Source organism: Lissotriton helveticus, chromosome 3_1 (genome assembly GCF_964261635.1).
Source record: "Lissotriton helveticus chromosome 3_1, aLisHel1.1, whole genome shotgun sequence".
Classification (NCBI taxonomy): Eukaryota; Metazoa; Chordata; class Amphibia; order Caudata; family Salamandridae; genus Lissotriton; species Lissotriton helveticus.
The window spans coordinates 1,738,084,084-1,738,101,919 of record NC_136061.1 but is presented as its reverse complement, the minus strand read 5'-3'; positions in this window follow the sequence as shown (position 1 = coordinate 1,738,101,919).

Below are 17,836 nucleotides of genomic sequence, written 5' to 3'. Positions count from 1 at the left end.
TCTGCGCAGGTGTAGGTGAACTGGAGGGGCAGCGCAGGAGTAGCGCACAGCAGGGGGCAGCACAGAAGCACATTGTAGGCTGCACGGAAGCATGCACAGCAGTAGCATAGGAGGAGAGGGGCACAATAAAGACCAGTGCAGCAGGGGCAGCGCAGGCGCGGAACAGGTGCATTACAACTGTATGTACGTGCATAGGAAGGGCCGCGCAGGAGCTGAGCGGCCAGCGCTTTACAACCGTATGTAGGTGCATAGGAAGGAGCTGCGCAGGTGCTGAGCGGCCAGTGCCTTACAACCATATGTAGGTGCATAAGAAGGGGCCGTGCAGGAGCTGAGCGGCCAGTGCTTTACAACCATATGTAGGTGCATAGGAAGGGGCCGGGCAGGAGCTGAGCGGCCAGTGCATTACAACCGTATGTAGGTGCATAGGAAGGTGCCGCGCAGGAGCTGAGCGGCCAGTGCTTTGCAACCCTATGTAGGTACATAGGAAGGGGCTGCGCAGGAGCTGAGCGGCCAGTGCATTACAACCGTATGTAGGTGCATAGGAAGGGGCTGTGCATGAGCTGAGCGGCCAGTGCATTACAACCGTATGTAGGTGCATAGGAAGGAGCTGCGCAGGAGCTGAGTGGCCACTATTACAACTGTATGTAGGTGCATAGGAAGGGGATGCGCAGGAGCTGAGCGGCCAGTGTTTGGAGGTGCATAGGAAGGGGCCACGCAGGAGCTGAGCGGCCAGTGCATTACAACAGTATGTAGGTGCATAGGAAGGGGGCGCGCAGGTGCTGAGCGGCCAGTGCTTTACAACCTGATGTAGGTGCATAGGAAGGGGCCTCCCAGGAGCTGAGCGGCCAGTGCATTACAACCGTATGTAGGTGCATAGGAAGGGGGCGCGCAGGAGCTGAGCGGCCAGTGCTTTACAACCATATGTAGGTACATAGGAAGGGGCTGCGCAGGAGCTAAGCGGCCAGTGCATTACAACCGTATGTAGGTGCATAGGAAGGGGCTGTGCATGAGCTGAGCGGCCAGTGCATTACAACCGTATGTAGGTGCATAGGAAGGAGCTGCGCAGGATCTCAGCAGCCAGTGCATTACAACCGTATGTAGGTGCATAGGAAGGGGCCGTGCAGGAGCTGAGCGGCCAGTGCATTACAACCGTATGTAGGTGCATAGGAAGGGACCGCGCAGGAGCTCAGCAGCCAGTGCATTACAACCGTATGTAGGTGCATAGGAAGGGGCCGCGCAGGAGCTGAGTGGCCAGTGCTTTACAACCGTATGTAGGTGCATAGGAAGGGGCCGCGCAGGAGCTGAGCGGCCAGTTCATTACAACTGTATGTAGGTACATAGGAAGGGGCTGCGCAGGAGCTGAGCGGCCAAGTGCATTACAACCGTATGTAGTTGCATAGGAAGGGGCCGCACAGAAGCTGAGCGGCCAGTGCTTTACAACCGTATGTAGGTGCATAGAAAGGGACCATGCAGGAGCTGAGCGGCCAGTGCATTACAACCGTATGTACGTGCATAGAAAGGGGCCGCGCAGGAGCTGAGCGGCCAGTGCTTTACCACCGTATGTAGGTGCAAAGCAAGGAGCTGCGCAGGAGCTGATCGGCCAGTGCATTACAACCGTATGTACGTGAATAGGAAGGGGCCACGCAGAAGCTGAGCGGCCAGTGCTTTACAACCGTATGTTGGTGCAAAGCAAGGAGCTGCACAGGAGCAGAGCGGCCAGTGAATTACAACCATATGTAGGTTCATAGGAAGGGGCTGCGCAGGAGCTGAGCGACCAGTGCATTACAACCATATGTAGGTGCATAGGAAGGGGCTGTGCATGAGCTGAGTGGCCAGTGCATTACAACCGTATGTAGATGCATAGGAAGGAGCTGCGCAGGAGCTGAGCGGCCAGTGCATTACAACCGTATGTAGGTGCATAGGAAGGGGCTGGGCAGGAGCTGAGCGGCCAGTGCATTACAACCGTATGTAGGTGCATAGGAAGGGGGCGTGCAGGAGCTGAGCGGCCAGTGCATTACAACCGTATGTAGGTGCATAGGAAGGGGCTTCACAGGAGCTGAGTGGCCAGTGCATTCCAACCGTATGTAGGTGCATCGGAATGGTCTGCGCAGGAGCTGAACGGCCAGTGCTTTCCAACCGTATGTAGGCGCATAGGAAGGGGCCGCAGAGGAGCTGAGTGGCCAGTGCATTCCAAACGTATGTAGGTGCATAGGAATGGGCTGCGCAGGAGCTGAACGGCCAGTGCTTTCCAACCGTATGTAGGTGCATAGGAAGGGGCCGCACAGGAGCTGAGCGGCCAGGGCATTACAACCGTATGTAGGTGCATAGGAATGGGCGGCGCAGGAGCTGAGCGGCCAGTGCTTTACAACCATATGTAGTTACATAGGAATGGGCCACGCAGGAGCTGAGCGGCCAGTGATTTACAACCATATGTAGGTACATAGAAAGGGGCTGCGCAGGAGCTAAGCGGCCAGTGCATTACAACCGTATGTAGGTGCATAGGAAGGAGCTGCGCAGGAGCTGAGCAGCCAGTGCATTACAACTGTATGTAGGTGCATAGGAAGGGGCTGCGCAGGAGCTGAGCGGCCATTGCATTACAACCGTATGTAGGTGCATAAGAAGGGGCCGCGCAGGAGCTGAGCGGCCAGTGCATTACAACCCTATCTAGGTGCATATGAAGGGGCCGCGCAGGAGCTGAGCGGCCAGTGCTTTACAACCGTATGTAGGTGCATAGGAAGGGGCCACCCAGGAGCTGAGCGGCCAGTGCATTACAACCATATGTAGGTGCATAGGAAGGGGGCGTGCAGGAGCTAAGCGGCCAATGCTTTATAACCGCATGTAGGTGTATAGGAAGGGGCCGCGCAGGAGCTGAGTGGCCAGTGCTTTACAACCGTATGTAGGTGGATAGGAAGGGGCTGCGCAGGAGCTGAGCGGCCAGTGCATTACAACCGTATTTAGGTGCATAGGAAGGGGCTGCGCAGGAGCTGAGCGGCCAGTGCATTACAACCGTATGGTGGTGCATAGGAAGGGGTTGCGCAGGAGCTGAGCGGCCAGTGCTTTACAACCATATGTAGGTGCATAGGAAGGGGCTGCGCAGGAGCTGAGTGGCCAGTGGTTTACAACCATAGGTGGGTGCATAGCAAGGGGCTACACATGTGCTTCTGTGAATTTTGAACCCGTTTTATAAATGGCATGGTTTTGTTACGAATTTGATATTAGCGAACCGTACCTAGTTAGTGCGGCAAGTACCAGTGTTTTCGTCATGTTAGACCGATGGATTCACTATGTATTTAGGGATTTTGTTTTGAACCCTTGGGTTCCATTTTGTGTGTGGCAGCCATTTTGTGGTTGCCTTCACATAGGCCGATTACTGTGGATGAACTAGTCTTTTTTAAGTACACGTACATCTTAGCTGCAGTTCGTGCTGACTTCTGTTTGACCTGAGTGAACTGACCCTGTTGTCTGAAGCTGACCTTGTTGAACCAGTTCCTGCCCTTTAGCTGATCTAGATTAAGGATCAGAGCACAGGATGTCGTAAAACTTTACTGCACACAAACATGCCTTATCTTACTTCTATCTGTTTTCTGTTCCTACTTTTATGGTCTATTTATGATATGGGTTGTGGTCCTTTTATTATGGGTTTGTCCGGCTTGTCTAAAGAAGAATGTTGGGTTTGTTCAGTGATTGATCATGGGCCGGACAACTGTAAAATGGGTTTGTCGTTATGCAATACTTATTGGTGTGGAAACATGTGATTGGTTGAACTGTAAACTAGGAATGTTTGCCTGAAGCACAATGTTTGGCATAAAAAGGGATGACTTGCTTTGTAAAGTTGAGCAGTCTCCTGAGAACTCATACCGTGATGATTTCTAGGACTTCTGTTACTGGCTGCAGCCAATAAATTTGATCTCTGACGCCACCTAGAAGCATTCCGTGTCTCTGTTTGCCAGGACAGGGAAATCCGAAGACATCGGGCGTGTCCCTGATGCCACCGGTTCTGATTGACCCGGTTCTTCACTTGGCGCCCAACGTGGGGCAACTTTAGCGGTACCGGTCCAAGCCCGAGGATCGTGAGGAGCTTCGTGAGGAAATTCTGAAGGAAGGCCGCCACTTCATCGACCCCTGTATGTCGACGTGGACCGAAGGTGTTTGCTGCGAGGCTTCTCGCTTTATGACGGCTACGAAGGACTGCTGCCCTGACTGTCGCCCTGTCTTGGACCCTCGATAGATGATTTGTAGAGCGAGACGATAGACGGTCTTCTGGTGGCGTGACAGATATTTTGGTTAAGTATAAGTGGGTCGCTCCCACGAATTTGTTTGGTTCTTGGTTTGGTTCTTGGTTCTTGGTTCTTGGTTGATTCGGCTTCTGCAGCAATCGAAGTCGAGGGGCTTGTATATTTGCGAGAGTATCGATAGTCGATAACCCCTTGAAGTTGGAAGCTAGATTAGTGAGCTATAAGATGCCTGGTCTTAGCAAACTTAGAAAATGGTTTAGTTGTGGTTGCAACAAGGATTCCCTACTAGAGGACTCGTGTCCGAAACCTCCGGTTGGAACTCCGACTTATGAGCTCTATTCAAAACACGGAGTGGGTCCAATCACTTATAATGAAGTATGGATCCGCTACACTAAAAAGGATGGTGTTTTACAATGGCCCCAACATGGCAGTTTTAATACTGAGATTTTAGATAATCTAGAAATAAAATTGTTTAGGAAGAAAGCCCGGCCGGCAATGTTTGACTCCTTTCGCCTTTGGCGTAAAGAAGCCAAACAGAGAGAAATTAAACAAGCTAAAAGAGATAAAAGAGAAAAGGATGTATCAATAATGCAAGCTGCTAGGCAGTTTAAAGACAATGAAGAAGATAAAGCAATCGAGGTGTCAGATAGGCAGCGTTGCATGGCCATAGATAAAAGTTATCCGGCCTTGCCGTCTCCTCCTCCAGAAGCGATTGAAGATCTTGAGAAAGATCCTTTGATTTCTCAATTGCTGAGATTGCCACCTCCTTATGTACAGGGTGCTACTGCACCTCCATTACCACCGGTTGTTCCACCCTTTGTTGTTCAACCTCCTGCTGTTGTTCAGCCACCCGGTGCTCCACAGATAGTTTTGCCTCCTCCTGCGCAACCCGCTCTAGGGTCGCCAGCTTTGCTACCAGCTTTGCCTCAAACTCCTTTGCCTTCCGCTTCTGCATCTGAGACTCCTACTGTTCTTATGCCTACACCTTCTTTGCCTCAAAACACTTATTCTCCTGTTGTTATGTCTGCTTCTTTTCCTTCTGTTCAAAAACGAATGACAGAGACTGTTTCTACTCTGTTGTCTCCATTGTTTGGGCACTGAATATGACCCCTGTTTCGGAACGTAAGCAGAGTCGTAGTCAGCTTCCTGGTTCCGAGGAACGGGTTGTGTTGGATTTGTTGGCTCGTAAATGGATTATAAATGCTTCAAGGTATGATTTGCCAGCAGTTATGGATGTTTTCTTTCAGTGGGAACCGCCTAAGCAAAGGTATGCTTTTAATGTGATGTGTATGTTTCTGCGTCAGGAATGGGAAGATAATGATTTAGGTTTGATCTCGCAGGAACTACTTGATGTTCAGTCGGATTTTGCTAAAGGGATGATAGTGGAATCTGATATTACAGACGCCGTAGAGACGATACTGGCATTTAGGTCTAGACTTCCGCTTCAGACATTGTACGAACCTGATTCCTCTGTTAGAAGAAAAGCGAGACAGTATCCCATGAGAGAAGTTCCTCCTGTATGGAAAGAAGCAGTTCAGGCTGATGTAAATAGGGGTATTGTTGCCGCTCCGGCACATTTTCAGCGAATATGGGTACATGTTCCTTGGAAGAGATCAGAGGTCTTGGCTCTTAAGCAGACCTTACCTGACCCTCGTAAGAATCCTGCTGGTTATTACAAGGAGTTGTCTCAGACAGTAGAAGCATGTATCATGAATTTAGCTGACATAGATATGTTGATGGGTAATGTAGTTCCGCAACCTTTGTGGGCGAAGATTCGTCATGAGAATCATGCAGCGGAATTAGGAGATACTTGGGCGAATATTATTGCTGCAGATGGTAGACAAGAGGGAGGTGCTAAACCTGAACCTTTGGTTTCAGAATTACCAGGTAAAATTATTACTTTGATGAAAACGATGATGCCTGCGTTACGAGTGAATTGGATAAGTTAGCAGCATGTAAGCAGAAGAAAGACGAGAGTGTGTCTGACTTCTTCACTAGGGTTGAAGAGACGTTTATTGATCACAGTGGTCAGGATATGAGTACGGAAGGTGGTCAAAGGTTGTTCATGGATAAATTTGTCTTTAATTTGCTTCCCGAACTTTCCAATAAGTTGAAAGACTCTGAGAGTTCATGGGCCATTTCTTCGTCGGCCCAGATATTGGCTACTGCCCAATATTACGAGAATAGGGATAAAGATGAGAAGGATAAAGCGGAGAAGAAAACAAAAGATTTAAAGACGAAAGTTCATTTGCAGCAAGCTTATCCGCCTCGTCAGAATCAGCCTCAGTTTCAACAACCTCCACAAATTCAGAGATTGTTACAGAAGCCTGAGCCATATGTTCAGCGATTCTTTCCTGGCCCTAATCAGTGTGCTTATTGTAGAGAGGAAGGTCATTTCAAGAATAGTTGCCCGGCTTTGTTACAGCGTACGAATGGTGCACCAGGTCAGAGAGGTCGTGGTGGTTTTCAGCAAGCACCTAGAGGAAGAGGTCGTGGTGTGATCCCCCAGAAAGAGCGTTCCTCTTCCCTACACAATTCTGTGAATTATTTTGATAGACAGAATGCTCCGAGTGGACAGTCTGCCCAGTATTATGTTGAGGATTACTGTGTCGAAGGTGAGAGTGTTGTCAATAATGATAGCTAGGACAGCCATGGGCAAAGAGAGGGGGTAGTGTCAGTTCCAGTAGATCAGAGTGGACCTTATGTTGAAGTGATTACATCAGGTGTAGTAGAGCCTTTTCTTTTGGATACTGGTGCGACAAAGAGTTCTATTATGCATTCTAAACTCCCTGGCGCACCTTTGTCTGGCTTAACTAATGTTTCCGTAGAATTTTCGGGCGCCCCAGTTCGTAACCCAGTTTCTAGTCCTTTGTCCCTTTCCATTGGCCCCTGTGAATTGGAAGCTCCACTTACTCTAACGACTGGTTGTAATGAGAATCTGTTGGGATTGGACTTGCTGAAAAGATTGTATGCGACATTGCATTGTTCTCCTTCGGGAGTACAGCTCACTCAGTGTAGGAAAGTGATTTCTCCAATGTATTTGTCTAAAGATTGTTTGCCACTGGAATTACGTTCGCTTCCTGATACGCTTTGGGCTACGGGTCCAAATGATGTTGGTCTTTTGCAGATTCCATCGTATGTTGTTACCCTTAAAACGAATGCTAAGCTACCTCGTATTCCCCAGTTTAAAATATCGAGCGATGGTGAGAGAGCTCTTTTGGTGATTGTCTATGATCTGGTTGAGAAGGGTGTAGTTGAAGAAACGAGGGGAAATGTGTGTAACAGTCCTGTTTTGCCTGTTCTTAAGCGTACTGATGCTTCTAAGCCACCTGTGTATCGGTTTGTGATAGATCTTCGAGAAGTGAATAAGATTGTCGTGCCACAGTTTCCTGCTGTCCCTGATATCACTGCTTTGTTGACGTTGATTCCTGCTTCGGCAGCCTGGTTTTCTGTCATTGACTTGAAGAATGCTTTCTTTAGCGTCCCGATCGCTGAGGAGAGTAGGGATATTTTTGGCTTCTCTTTAGGAGGACGAAGCTTCTGGTTTAAGAGAGCTCCCCAAGGTTATTGTGAAAGTCCTTCAATCTATAGTCAAGAGTTGAAAACTCAGCTTGATGGTTTTGTGTTGCCTGCTGGTGCTACCCTTATTCAGTACGTTCATGATTTGTTGATTGCTGCTGATGATGAAAAGATTTGTAAAGAGGCTACTCTTTCGTTGTTTCGGTATTTGTCTGACCTTCACCATAAAGTGTCACCTTCAAAGTTGCAATATTGCCGACAAGAAGTAACCTACTTAGGTCATCTCTTGTCGAAGGAGGGAAGGCGATTGACCCCAGAAAGAATTCAAGCGATTGCGCAAATGAGTGTGCCATCCACACAGAGAGAAGTTCGTGCTTTTTTGGGTATTACGTCGTATTGTAGGCAATGGATCCCCAATTTTTCACTGTTGGCGAAACCTCTGTTAGCATTGACAACGAAAGATACTCCGTATCCTCTTCCTTGGTCTGATGAATGTCAGAAAAGTTTTTCTGAATTACGTGATGCATTGTGTTCGGCTCCTGTGTTGGGTACTCCAGACTATAGCAAGCCCTTTACGTTGTACGTGCACGAGAGAGAAGGATGTGCATTGTCAGTGTTGACACAATCTTTTGGGGACAAGCAGCGTATTTCTCAGCAACATTAGACCCAGTTGCTAAAGCATTGCCGAGTTGTTTGAGAGCTACAACCGCAGCTGCCGTTTCTATCCGACAGTCTGCTGGTCTGGTATTGGATAACACGTTGATTGTGATGGTTCCGCATGCAATGGATACCTTATTAAACAGGACTAAGACACAGCACCTTACTAGTGCACATCTTTCAGGTTACGAGTTGACACTGTTGGCTAGCCACGTTCATATTAGGAGATGTAACGTGTTGAATCCAGCTACGTTGTTGCCGATCTCTACAGAGACGGATGCTCAAGAACAGCAGGATTGTTTTCTACGTACAGAGGAAGAAACAAAAGCTAGAGTGGATCTTAGGGACACTCCTTTTGATAATGTTGATGGTACGCTGTGGGTTGATGGTTCGTGTTTTAAGCTTCCGAATGGTGAAATGACCGTAGCGTATGCTATCACAACTTTAAATACAGTTGTTGAGACAGCACGCATACCACAGAATTCTGCGCAAGCAGCAGAGCTGATTGCATTGACTAGAGCATGTGTGTTGTCGGAAGGAAAGCGAGTGAATGTATATACCGATAGTCAGTATGCATTTGGTGTTGCTCACAGTTTTGGGCGTTTGTGGAGAGAACAAGGGTTCCTTACTTCCCATGCTACGAAAATTCAGCATGGGTAGTTAGTGAATGAACTTTTGGAATCTCTCACTCTCCCAAAGCAGATTGCAATTGTGAAATGTAGTGCGCATAAGAAAGTTGTGGATGATGTTGGTCGAGGGAATGCGTTTGCGGATGAAGTTGCAAAGGAAACAGCGAAGGATGTGATGAGCCCTATGTAAGTTGCAGGACCAGCGAGATGGGTTATGGCTGGTGGAATGTGTGAAGACACGATAGAAAGTGTGAAGACGATTCAGGCTGAAGCTACAGAAAAAGAAATGAATGTTTGGAGAGAGAGTACGGGTATGTTGGATTCTACAGGTTGTCTTTTTGGACCCTGTCAGCCCTTCACGACTTGCGGAACCCGCTTCGCGGGTCCCGCTGCGCCCCAGAGGTCGAGGGAAATTTGTAACACACCTGCGTGGGAGGACCAGGGCTGCGAGCGTGCGGGGCAGGACTTCCAATCCCAGAAGCCCCTGCACACCGCGCCTCTGACCAGCTGGCCGCTCTCCCTGGCCATCACCACGCCCCGCCTTCAATCCTATGGACTTCCTATTTAAGTGAAGGCTATTACCCGCTACGCGGGAGCGTGCGGGAGCGTCCCGGGAGAAGCCCGGGACAAGGGCGGGACCGTCTGTGGCCGTCCGGGGCCGAAGGAGGCCGGGCTGGGCCTACTCTCTTGGATTGTGTCCACAGCTTTTGAGCTCAACTATTGGTTGAGATCCCCCGGCAGAGTTTAACTCACTACGGACATCATGCCGTCCCCGGTAAGAGAGAGTACTCCATCTAAACCGGGCGTGGTTAAAAAACGGACTCTTGAAAACTATTTTTCCCGGGCAGTAGGGGAGGGGGATAAAGAGTGTAACCTGTCCAGGTTAAGGGCAGAACGGAGACGCTCAATTGATAACATGAAAAATACCCTCCTTGGAGATCACGTTATTACACCCAGGGAAGAGTTGTCTAGAATTGATGATGTCCCATTACTGCTGAGGGATTGCACTAATGTTTCGCCAGGGGCAGTTATGAGTATAGCACCAGCCAATAGTCCTAGTCCAACTAGGGCGACAATTGATTTAGTGTCCCAATTCCCCCCAGCGCCCAAACCTAGGAAAGCCACATCTAAGCCATCTAACACCCAAGTAGTTTTCGGACCCCCTCCCAACAAACGTAGGAGGAAATCCAAGGGTAATCAAGGAAAGAACCAACCCAAGGTTCTACATTCGGACTTTGGTAAGTCCTTAAAAACCCCAGTGTTAGTAGAAAAACCCCCGGAGGATTCACACCCAAAACCCATTGCTTATAAGGATCCAGCTCCTGGCACAATAAAAGAAACAGGAGCTGTTATTGCTAATATCCCCTTGTCTGTTGTCCCGCTTGGAAATGTAGAATTCCTGCTAAGGTCCCTGCTATTGCCGATCAGCGAGAGTATTAAAAAGATAGAGATCAGACTAACTATTTTGGAGGCGACATTAGGTAGTCTGAAAACTCAAGCTGGCCGACAAGGAGGGCAATCAGATCCCATTCTCCCTACCATAGTGCCCCAACCGACGGCAAATAGTGTTGCCAATCCAGTCCCCTCACAAGCCGCGAATGTGGCACCCTCACAACAACTTTTAAGGCCAGAGCCTGTCATATCTAAACCCTCCCTGCGAATACGCACAACCAACCGCCAGGACCTGTACCCCCGGCACAGCTGGGAGGTAATACCATCCCGACCCCTTTAATGAAGCTCACCCTGAGACCACGAAGACCTAACTTACCCCCAGAAACTAACGCTTTTACGGTAGTCATGGCGGGTGTCCCCCCACTTGAGGCAGGCGAAATGGAGGACTTTTGTGCCCTGAAAAGCAGGGTAATTAAGTGGTTAAATATAAACAGACCCCTTCCGACACACTTCAATAGTGAGATCATAATGGTAAGAAGGGTGCCATGGGTGGGGAGAACACACAAATCCATAAAAGGGGACTGTATACTAGTGAGTTTCAGGGATACAGGTACGGTGGCATACATATGTCAGGGAAAAAATAGCTCTAGGGAATCCACCATCCAAACCCTTCACGTGTCTTTCTTTTTTCCAATTAGCCCGGTTCCATTTCAACAACCCCAAACTCATGACACTTGGGAGAGGGTTGGGAGGAGGGGGAGACACCAGGCCTTACATCCCAGACCGATAGCTGGTCGACTGGAACAACCATTTTATTCCCACAATCAGTTCAATTGCTTGTATGGACTAGAGGGGGTCGATTGACATAAAGATAACACCCCCCAGGGCTGTATTGAAAAGGGCGACCTGGCTGAAATATTGGAGGGGCAAAGTTTTAAGGCTCCACCAACCCCGGTGATTGGCGTGGGGGATTCAATGTGCGCAGAACTTGAGGCAATAGTTAAAAATAATAATGAAGGAGGGGTACATGAACAGGCAACGCAAAGGCCAATGTTGGAAATAAGATCAAGGGACCCGGGGGGTGCAGAATGGAGTGGAGAGGGGGTGAGATTTATCTCATGGAATATAGCTGGTATAGCGGGCAAATTTCATAATAAGGAATGGGTTGACTACATTAGAAAATTTAATATCATATGTGTACAGGAGACATGGGCTGTGGAGAATAATTATCATCTGCAGGGGTACAAGTGCTTTTTTGTTCCCGCCCGAAAATCTAGTTCTGGGAGAGCAATGGGTGGTTTGTCCCTCTATGTAGATCTAGTTCTCCCAGGCACCTGGTCCTTCCCAGATTGGTCCTCACATGGGATCCAGGCAGTTCGGTTCCATGGAAAGGGGATACGATTTTCTGTTTTTAACGTGTATAACTCCGAGTCAGCAAATAACCTTACCCCGGTATTGACTGAACTCGACCAAAGGCTGGGTCAAGAAATCGTATCTCAGAATAAGGGCCCATCCCATGGGTTGCTTGTGGTGGGGGATTTTAACTGTCATCTCTGTCCGGCACTAATTAAAGCAAATACAGATTGGGCGCAATGCCCAATTGAGAAGGGGCCTCATTTTTCTCATTCACCTACCGGGGATGCTCTTAGGTTGCTTCGGCTTAAGTATGACCTAGAGCATACCATCAATATGATAGGCCCACAGTCGGACGGCACACTCCCACCGACTTTTAAAGGCAGGGGTTGTTCATCTATTATAGATTACATTTTGGTCTCGAGATCCCTGGTCAATAAAGTAATTAGTGTAGGGATAGACTGGAACAGCTTCAGTGACCATAACCCGCTTGTTTTAATGCTTACATATAGGGCGGGCCCAGGACCTAATGTCCACCGTCTAATAGGGGAGAGGGTCACTGATCAAGGCAGGAGATTGAAGTGGTCTAGAATAGATGGGGTAAAATTTTATAAAAACTTGAGCAATAAGGGTCTGCGGGCCATAAACGACTGCCTGGACCTGGAAGTACAGGGCACAAGATTATTAGAAACGTTTGACCATATTGTAAATCTAATAGATGGGCTATTAAGGACCAATGCGCCCACACGCAACCTGGTCAATCCCCGGTGGTTTGATCAGAATTGTTCTAAAGCACTGAGGGAACTGAAATGCTCTCTTAAGTCAAAACCACAGGATCTACAAAAAATCAGGGCAAGTAGAGAGAAATACAGAAAAGAGACCAAAAGGAGGAAACTCGCCTTGCAGGCAGAAGCTTGGGCAGATCTGAGAGAGGCAGGGGAAAGAAGGGATCTAGCGGGGTTCTGGAGTATCATTAATAAACCGACCTTTTTAGAAAATGATTCTCCGGAAATAGGGGCCAATATCCTACCGGAGCAGTGGGTTACCCACTTTAGGAGTTTATATAACCACGAACCGGGTATCCTTGTAGAGCCATCAGTAAATCAAAGTCAGGCTCCCCCGGTAGCATTCACTCTTAAAGAGATTATTGTAGGGATGGAAAGCCTAACTAAGAACAAAGCCCCGGGCCCGGACGGAATTCCCCCTGACCTCTTTCTTAGTAATATAGACCTATGGGCCCCCCTGATGACTAGGGTCTTAAACACCGCTATCTCCTGTGGTCTCCCCCCATCATGGTCTAAAGCGATTATAGTGCCAATTTTTAAAAAGGGCAACAAGGATGACCCTAGGTGTTATCGGCCTATTTCCCTGATTGACGTTTCGGCCAAACTTTTGGGAAGGGCAATTCTGAATAGATTGTAAGAGTGGACCGAAGAGAATAACATCCTCTCGGATACCCAATATGGGTTTAGGGCAGGGAGGTCCACTAGCGATCAATGCCTGAACCTATATATGCTGACTGCCAAATACACTCTGGCCAGTGATGAACCCATTTATATGGGATTCATGGACCTGGCAGCAGCATTTGACCACGTCAATAGAGGGAAGCTGTGGGACATGATGGCAGGCTTGGGGATCGAGAGTGGTCTAATCACCATATTAAGAGAGCTGCACAGTGACACCACGGCCAAAGTAAGATTTAACAGGGAGGGGGGATTGTCTGACTCCTTTTCATGTAAAAGTGGAGTCAGACAGGGTTGTATCCTTGCCCCTTTTTTGTTCTCCCTTTACATTAATAATTTGGAACAGTCTCTCTTGGGTTTAAAAACAGATTCTCCAAGGGTCGGGTCGCGGCATATCCCTGTCCTGCTCTATGCAGACGACGTGGTTTTGCTTGCGCGTACACCCCGAAGCTTGCAAACTTTGATAGATGGGTTCGTTAAGTTTATGAGTGATCTGGACCTATCTGTCAACTTAAATAAGTCTTATGTGCTCGTGGCAGGCAAAAAATCTTCTTCTAAATCCTTTTACACAATAGGTACCCATCGTTTAGAGGAGGTTAAAACGTTCTCCTATCTCGGAGTAACCTTTGATGGTGCCCTCCAATTTAACCCCTTGGTGGCAGAACGCTGCAGTAAAATGATCGCCTCCAATGGGGCTATAGCTGGTTATGGCAGGAGGCTGGGCAGGTGGAGCCCTGAACAGGTGATGATCCTGTACAGCTCCATAACATGTTCTAAAGTAAGCTACGGGGCAGAAGTTTGGGGCTTTGTGAACACTGCTAGAATTGAACAGGAAGAAAATAGACACATGAAATCTATCCTGAGGGTACCACCTAGTACTGCTGGACATATAGCTCATAGGGAGCTAGGGAGGCCACACCTGGTTGACTCATTAAAACTTAGGCCAATTGTGGCGTGGCTTAAAATTTGGGCAAACCCAGATGCATATTTAAGCAGAGAAATTCTATTGGACTGCTTGGGTAGGACTCACTGCATGCGCATCCCTTGGCTCAAATATGTGAGAAACACTCTTGAAGAGTTAGGGTTTGGAAATCTCTTCAGGAACCCCACAACCATCTTAGCACAGCACAAGAAACAAGTAGGGGAAATTTTCCTAGAGCGGAAAACCCAATGTCGTGCGGAGGCTGAAGGAGAGAAAAAGTCCGTGAGGGCTTATAACTTGGTGAAGAGTGTGGAGGGTATGGAGCCTTATCTGTATCTTGTACATAACGCACAGGACAGATTTCTTATGTGTCGTTTCAGATTGAATTTGCTTCCTTTTATGTTGGCTACTCCGGCAGGTTTTACTATGTCAATCGAGCAGAAGGGACCCTGCGGCTGCGACAATTTGTCTCCGCAGGATTCCCTTCATTTTATTTTGCTTTGCCCCTATTTTTCTATGCCCAGGCGTAGATTTCTAGTAGACATATTAAAATAAGCCAAATTGGAACATGCCAGGGATGCTTTAGTCTATCTGCAACAAGCTGCCGACCCGCTAACCTTATGCTGTGTCATGAACTTTATCAAGGTGGCGGTTCGATTAAGGATGACGAGGGGAGAGGAATGAATGACCTGGGATTTTATGTTTTAAATTTATGGCCCTGTATGTTGGGATTTTATCGTATTATTCATGTACAAGGATCTTGACTAAGATTTAATGTTTTCTTATCTATGTATATATATGTGTGCTTTTATGGTGTTTTTTAATCACCGAATAAAGATTCTTGAAATGAAATGAGTTGTCGGAACACCAGCGATGGTTGTTGTCAGATGCGTATGTGCTCCCAGTGGTTACAATGGCTCATGGATTGCCTCATATAAGTTCGAAACGGATATGCAAGTTGTTGGCTCCAGTTTGGAAGAATGCTGGAATCCCGAAATGTGCAGAGAACGTGGTAAAACATTGTATGATTTGTCTGCAATATAATCCTGGTAAGGGAATTCCAACTCCAGCTGGTCATTTTGCTCCTCCGACGTATCCGTTTGAGGTGATACAGTTAGATTATATTCACATGAAGAGATGCAACAACCTAAAATACGTTCTTGTGGTTGTTTGTGCCTTTTCTAGATGGATAGAGGCTTACCTCCTAAAAGATAATACCGCCTTGTCTACAGCCAAGGTTTTGTTGAGAGAGTATTTCCCTAGGTATGGATTGCCGAGAATTGTATCGTCGGACAATGGGAGTGAATTTGTGGGTCAGATCATGAAGAAAGTATGCTCTGGATTAGGAATTAACCAAAAGTTCCACGCAGCGAATCACCCCCAGTCTGCTGGACTTGCTGAATGCTACAATGGTACGCTTAAGCTAAAATTGGCTAAGGTACAAGCGAGCACTGGTCTTACATGGCCAGATGCCTTGCCGTTGGCTCTTTTGTCAACAAGGACGACTGTACATTCTAGAGTGGGACTTAGTCCGTATGAAGTTGTGTTTGGTCGTCCAGCGAATGTTTGGAGTGTGCCTCGTCCGAAAGAATACAGCAGTATTGAATACCCTATGTTGGTGGATTACTTACATGACTTGACTGCTAAATTACGTGTTCTCCACCAACAGGTCTATGACACTCTGCCGACAGCCACTACAGATCCAGGCCACGTACTTGAACCTGGACAGTATGTTTTTGTGAAGAATTTTCAGGGTACCAAGAACTTACAGCCTAGATGGACCGGCCCCTACCTGATTTTGTTGGTTACTAGAACCGCTGTTAGAGTAGCAGGCAAAAAGAACTGGGTGCATGCCACCCAATGTAAAAAAGTTCCTTTGCCGTCGCCATATGATCAGTGGGTAAGGGATGGTAAAGCTGATTTTGATTGTGAGAAGGTCCCTAGATTCATTCCATTTAGTGATGCTCATTTGACATGGACACGGTCTGAACGTGAGGATGATGAAGTTCTACAAACAGCTGTGCCTCCGCATTTGAAACTGGACACCACTGAACCTGAACTATTATTCCAAAGTCAAACGAAGCCTGGAAAAGACTGTTATAATTTGCGACCAAGAAACAATGAATGAATAAAAGTATAATTTTTCCTTTTGTTTTTGGAGAACGGCACTCTTTCATCCAAGAAACTGTTTTGGCCTATTTTTCTTTTTCGAGCTGCCATCCGAGCTCAGCTGTAGGGTCACGGTGAAAAGACTAGAGAGTGCAAGCCGAAGACGCAAGGTCGACAGTTCTGGTTGGTCTAAGGGAGTTCCCTGGGCTGACAGAAGCATTTTTTAGCAGAAGAGAACCAACCGCCGTGAACGGCATCGGTTAGAGGATGGAGTTTTTTGAGATTGAGAGAGCTGCCGAGAAAAAGAACTTTAAAATGAAACTGTGTAAACTAATGAGTAGCAAATGTTTTTTGATAACATGTCTTTTAATGTTACTTAGCATAACGATGTTCTTAGTGGGATATCTTGTTTTGTCTTCCCAATTGACTTCTGCACCCACCTCCCAACCTATGTCTTTTCCTACTATTACTTCTTTGCATTCTTTTCATACTTTACCTGAACACGAGCAAATTAGAAGGTCGGAATTTGTAAATAATTCTTTTGTACAGCTTCTGCATCAACACCAGTTAGTAGTAAACACCACTAATTGTTGGGTGTGTGGTCTTATGCCGTATACTATGGATAGAGGTATTCCTTATCTGGTTCTGCCATTCAGTTACAATGGGTCCGTTTGGGCATATCAGACAATGTTTGTTTATGCCATCGAAGTTTATCCCCTGCGTTCCATGAGAGATAACTCAAGTAATAAAGCCTTGGTGAAGGGAATTACAGATATGAGTAGAGAAATCGAAACGTATAAGACTATTCCCAAGGATGAGTTATTAGCATATGTTGGCTGGAATGCAACCGGATATAGCATTAGTCTGGGTGAGAAGCAGAGACGAAAAAGGTCACCTCCGATTTGGATTGTACCCTATCGTGGTCATTTTTGTCTGCAAGGGAAAGGAAAGAATCCGAGAGCTCAGTTAGGGAAGAGTGTTTGTACTCAGACGTATGTTTTTGCGTCCCAAACTTCCCCACCGTTTTTAGCAGCTAAGGGCACATATTTTGTTTGCTATGACAGAGCATATACATGGTTGCCCCCTGATTTTTCGGGCACATGTTAAGTGACGTATTTGTTGTCCCCTACGTATACTGCTGCTGTAGATTACCACAGAACGAGAGTTGTTAGAGGTGTCTTCGATCAGGAAGATACCGCTGGACAAGAAGTGGGAGACATCTTTAGGGTTTCCTACCGTTTTGGGGACCTATGGCAAACAGTAGAAACTTACCGCAATTAACGAGAGTGGTTGAATCTACCATAAATGAAACTGCCGGTGCCCTTAGTAATTTGACCACTGAGCTTCAAGCGGATCGCCTTATGACATTACAGAATCGAATGGTTTTAGATGTAATACTTGCGGACCGAGGTGGGGTATGTAAAGTGATCCAATCAAGTTGCTGCGTTTTTATTCCAGACAATGCTCCTACAGTATACCAGGTCATTTCCAGACTACATAAGATCCCCGAGTCTATACATGTGGATAATGACGGTTGGTCATTGACTGGATGGTTTT